Below are 6000 nucleotides of genomic sequence, written 5' to 3' on the forward strand. Positions count from 1 at the left end.
AGCCGATCCCTCGAAAAACATGGCCCATGCACGTACAGACAATGCTGCTATATCAGTGTTGATTCGTTCAGCAATAAGATCGGCCAACGCCTGTCCCTTGACTGCTTTCGCAGGTTGATACCGGAGATCAAATTCCGATAATGCAAACAACCACTTACCGAGTCGGCCTTTCAATACAGGAGCCGACAGCATATGTTTGATGACGTCTGATTTGCATATGATGACAATTTCTGCTGACAGAAAGATGTGACGAAGCTTGGTGCAGGTAAAAAATAGGCATAGGCACAACTTCTCGATCTCGGGGTACCTAGTCTCTGCATCCAACATCCTTCTGTTGAGGTAGAAAGCGACTCTCTCCAGACCATCATAGACTTGCACCACCACTGAGGCGATGGAAGTGTCAGCTACTGACAGGTAAATATAGAATGGTATGTCCTGCTGGGGTGGAACCAACACAGGTGGCTTCGTTAGATACTCTTTAATCTCGTCGAACGCTCGCTGTTGCTCTGCCCCCTGATACGTCTCCAACGTATCGATAATTTCTTATGTTCAATGCCACATTATTGATGATATCTACATGTTTTATGCATACTTTATGTCATATTTATGCATTTTCCGGCACTAACCTATTAACGAGATGCCGAAGAGCCGCTTGTCTGTTTTCTGCTGTTTTTGGTTTCAGAAATCCTAGTAAGGAAATATTCTCGGAATTGGACGAAATCAACGCCGAGAGGCCTATTTTTGCACGAAGCTTCCAGAAGACCGGAGGACTTACGAAGTGGGGCCACGAGGCGCCGCCACAACAGGGCGGCGCGGCCCAGGTGCTGGCCGCGCGGCCCTGGCGTGTGGGGCCCTCGTGTGGCCCCCTTACCTGCCCTTCCGCCTACATATAGTCTTCGTCGCGAAACCCCCAGTACCGAGAGCCACGATACGGAAAACCTTCCAGAGACGCCGCCGCCGCCAATCCCATCTCGGGGGATTCAGGAGATCGCCTCCGGCACCCCTGCCGGAGAGGGGAATCATCTCCCGGAGGAATCTTCACCGCCATGGTCGCCTCCGGAGTGATGAGTGAGTAGTTCACCCCTGGACTATGGGTCCATAGCAGTAGCTAGATGGTCGTCTTCTCCTTATGTGCTTCATTGTCGGATCTTGTGAGCTGCCTAACATGATCAAGATCATCTATCTGTAATGCTATATGTTGTGTTTGTTGGGATTCGATGGATAGAGAATACTATGTTATGTTGATTATCAATCTATTACCTATGTGTTGTTTATGATCTTGCATGCTCTCCGTTATTAGTAGAGGCTCTGGCCAAGTTTTTACTCTTAACTCCAAGAGGGAGTATTTATGCTCGATAGTGGGTTCATGCCTCCATTAAATCTGGGACAGTGACGTGAAAGTTCTAAGGTTGTGGATGTGTTGTTGCCACTAGGGATAAAACATTGATGCTATGTCCGAGGATGTAGTTATTGATTACATTACGCACCATACTTAATGCAATTGTCTGTTGTTTGCAACTTAATACTTGGAAGGGGTTCGAATGATAACTCGAAGGTGGACTTTTTAGGCATAGATGCATGTCTGGATAGCGGTCTATGTACTTTGTCGTAATGCCCAATTAAATCTCACAATACTCATCATATCATGTATGTGCATGGTCATGCCCTCTCTATTTGTCAATTGCCCAACTGTAATTTGTTCACCCAACATGCTATTTATCTTATGGGAGAGACACCTCTAGTGAACTGTGGACCCCGGTCCATTCTTTTACATCGAATACAATCTATCGCAATACTTGTTCTACTGTTTTCTGCAAACAATCATCATCCACACTATACATCTAATCCTTTGTTACAGCAAGCCGGTGAGATTAACAACCTCACTGTTTCGTTGGGGCAAAGTACTTTGGTTGTGTTGTGCAGGTTCCACGTTGGCGCCGGAATCCCTGGTGTTGCGCCGCACTACACTCCTCCGCCATCAACCTTCAACGTGCTTCTTGGCTCCTCCTGGTTCGATAAACCTTGGTTTCTTTCCGAGGGAAAACTTGCTACTGTACGCATCACACCTTCCTCTTGGGGGTTCCCAACGGATGTGTCGACTGCACGCATCACCCCCCCAGCGAAACTCCTCATCAGCTTTAATTTTTACCAATCCCATGAACGGCTCGATTCGCCCTGACAGGTTAGAGATGAACCTTCTGACGAAGTTAATTTTGCCGATGAGACACTGTAGTTCCTTCTTCGTGGTAGGCGGCTTCATTGTTCGTACTGCCTCCTGACTTTTCAGGCCGATCTCAATTCCGCGTTCATGAACCAAGAAACCCAAGAATTGACCCGCCGTCACACCAAAGGCACACTTCTTTGGATTCATTCTTAGCCCGAATTTTCTAGTTCGGTCCAGGATGCGTCGCAAATCCTCCAAGTGTCCTTCTACTGAGACAGACTTGACTACCACGTCATCAATGTAAATCTCCACCAACTTGCCGATCAGATCATGAAAGATGTAATTAATCGCTCTTTGGTACGTTGCGCCGGCATTTTTCAGTCCAAATGTCATGACTACATATTCAAACAAGCCCACCGAACCTGGTACTCTGAATGCAATCTTGTGTATTCTGGAGCCATAAAAATTTGGTTGTAACCGGCATTGCCATCCATGAAACTTAAAACCTTATGACCAGCAGCTGCATTGATCAGTGTCTCTTCTACCGGCATTGGATACTCATCCTTTGGAGTGGCTCTATTGAGATCCCGAAAATCTATGGCGATGCGCCATCGGCCGTCTTTTTTCTCTACAGGTACGATACTAGAAATCCACTCAGCATACCTGCATGGCTTGATGAACCCGGCGCTCAACATTTTCTCGATCTCTTTCTTGACTTCTTCTAAAATTTCGGCCTTCATTTGTCGTGCTCGCTGCTGGAACGGCCGAAATCCTTTCTTAAGAGGGAGCCGATACTCAATGATGCTCCTGTCTAACCCGGGCATCTCTGTGTAATCCCAGGCAAAACAATCGGGGTATTCTTTCAACAAAGCTATCATCAGGCTCCTCAGATGGGGATCTAACTTCTTGCTGATAAATGTTGGTCGTGGCTTATGCCCAGGACCAATGTCAATCTCTTCTAGCTCATCAACTGATGTAAACCCATACCCTAGCTTTCCGTCGCCTGCTAGATCGATGCTGAACACAGGCAAAATGTATGGCGAGGATAATTTGGGCCGATTGCTGGAATCGGCCTCCTTTTTGATTGCATTACTCAATGAAGGTTTACAACTTATTTGTGCTCCACTACGGGAGGGAGTCTCCCTACTACGACTACGTGACATGCTTGAAGTGAGATCATTGCTTTTTATTTTTTTGGGCCGATCCTTGCCACGTACGTCCAGTGACTTTGTTGTTGCTACTCTGTCAGGCCGGTGGATAAGACCAGCCTCACCCCATTTTTTGTAGCTTCGATACGCTCACAGCCGTCCAAACTGACTCCAGAGAGCGGCCCTTGGTCTCCCGCGTCCCAAATACTCATGCCAGCTATTGAGATCTCGATCGAGTCATCTGCATGCACGACCTCCACTTCATCTCCATCCCATTGTATCAGGCATTGGTGCATTGTGGATGGAATGCAACAGTTGGCGTGAATCCAATCCCTCCCTAGCAGGACAGCGTACGTGCTTTTGCTGTCCACGATGAAGAATGATGTAGGGATGGTTTTTCGGCCCACGGTTAGATCCACGTTCATAACGCCTTGCGTCTCTGATGTTTGGCCGTTGAAGTCGCTTAGTGATGTCTACGTTCCCCCTCCTTTCCTGTAGACAGTGTTGGGCCCCCAAGTGCAGAGGTTTGTAGAACAGCAGCAAGTTTTCCCTTAAGTGGATCACCCAAGGTTTATCGAACTCAGGGAGGAAGAGGTCAAAGATATCCCTCTCATGCAACCCTGCAACCACAAAGCAAGAAGTCTCTTGTGTCCCCAACACACCTAATAGGTGCACTAGTTCGGCGAAGAGATAGTGAAATACAGGTGGTATAAATAAGTATGAGCGGTAGCAACGGTGCCGGAAAATAGCTTGCTCGGTGTGTAGTTGATGGTGGTAGTATTGCAGCGAGTAATGCCATGATAAAACGAGTAAACAAGCGGTAGTAACTCAGCAGTATTTAGGAACAAGGCCTAGGGATTATACTTTCACTAGTGGACACTCTCAACATTGATCACATAACAGAATAGATAAATGCATACTCTACACTTTTGTTGGATGATGAACACATTGCGTAGGATTACACGAACCCTCAATGCCGGAGTTAACAAGCTCCACAATAATGCTCATGTTTTAGTAACCTTTAGTGTAAGATAGATCAACAGACTAAACCAAGTACTAGCATAGCATGCACACTTGTAACCTTCATGCATATGTAGGAGGAATAGATCACATCAATAATATCATAATGATAATTAACTCCACAATCTACAAGAGATCATGATCATAGCCTACGACAAGAACCACACGGTGCACACACTAATCACCTTTACACACGTGCAGGAGGAATAGAACTACTTTAATAACATCACTAGAGTAGCACATAGATGAATTGTGATACAAAACTCATATGAATCTCAATCATGTAAAGCAGCTCATGAGATCATTGTATTGAAGTACATGGAAGAGAGATGAACCACATAGCTACCGGTACAGCCCCGAGCCTCGATGGAGAACTACTCCCTCCTCATGGGAGCGAGCAGCGGTGATGAAGATGGCGGTGGAGATGGCAGCGGTGTCGATGGAGAAGCCTTCCGGGGGCACTTCCCCACTCCGGCAGGGTGCCGGAACAGAGACTCCTGTCCCCCAGATCTTGGCTTCGCGATGGCGGCGGCTCTGGAAGGTTTTCCGTCTCGTGGTTTTTTCTGTCAGGGTTTTCGATCCAGGGGCTTTATATAGGCGAAGAGGCAGCGCAGGAGGGCTGACAGGGGGGCCAGACTATAGGGCGGCGCGGCCCCCCCTCTGGCCGCGCCAGCCTGTAGTTTGGTGGGCCTGTGGCCCCCCTCTGACTTCTCTGGTGTGTTCTGGATGCTTCCGGGGATTCTAAGATATTTGGCGTTGATTTCGTCCGATTCCGAGAATATTTCGTTACTAGGATTTCTGAAACCAAAAACAGCAGAAAACAGAGACCGGCACTTCGGCATCTTGTTAATAGGTTAGTTCCGGAAAATGCACGAATATGACATAAAGTGTGCATAAAACATGTAGGTATCATCAATAATATGGCATGGAACATAAGAAATTATCGATACGTCGGAGACGTATCAAGCATCCCCAAGCTTAGTTACTGCTCGTCCCGAGCGGGTAAAACGATAACAAAGATAATTTCTGAAGTGACATGCCATCATAAACTTGATCATATTGTAAACATATGTAATGAATGCAGCGATCAAAACAATGGTAATGACATGAGTAAACAAGCTGAATCATAAAGCAAAGACTTTTCATGAATAGCACTTCAAGACAAGCATCAATAAGTCTTGCATAAGAGTTAACTCATAAAGCAATAATTCAAAGTAAAGGTATTGAAGCAACACAAAGGAAGATTAAGTTTCAGCGGTTGCTTTCAACTTGTAACATGTATATCTCATGGATAATTGTCAACATAGAGTAATATAACAAGTGCAATATGCAAGTATGTAGGAATCAATGCACAGTTCACACAAGTGTTTGCTTCTTGAGGTGGAGAGAGATAGGTGAACTGACTCAACATAAAAAGTAAAAGAAGGGTCCTTCAAAGAGGAAAAGCATCGATTGCTATATTTGTGCTAGAGCTTTGGTTTTGAAAACATAAAGAGAGCATAAAAGTAAAGTTTTGAGAGGTGTTTGTTGTTGTCAACGAATGGTAGTGGGCACTCTAACTACCTCATCAACCAGACTTTCAAGAGCGGCTCCCATGAAGGACGTTATCTCTACCAGCAAGGTAGATCATCCCTCTTCTCTTTTGTTTACACATGTATTTTAGATTAG

The sequence above is a fragment of the Lolium rigidum genome, chromosome 2 (assembly GCF_022539505.1).
Source record: "Lolium rigidum isolate FL_2022 chromosome 2, APGP_CSIRO_Lrig_0.1, whole genome shotgun sequence".
NCBI classification, from domain to species: domain Eukaryota; kingdom Viridiplantae; phylum Streptophyta; class Magnoliopsida; order Poales; family Poaceae; genus Lolium; species Lolium rigidum.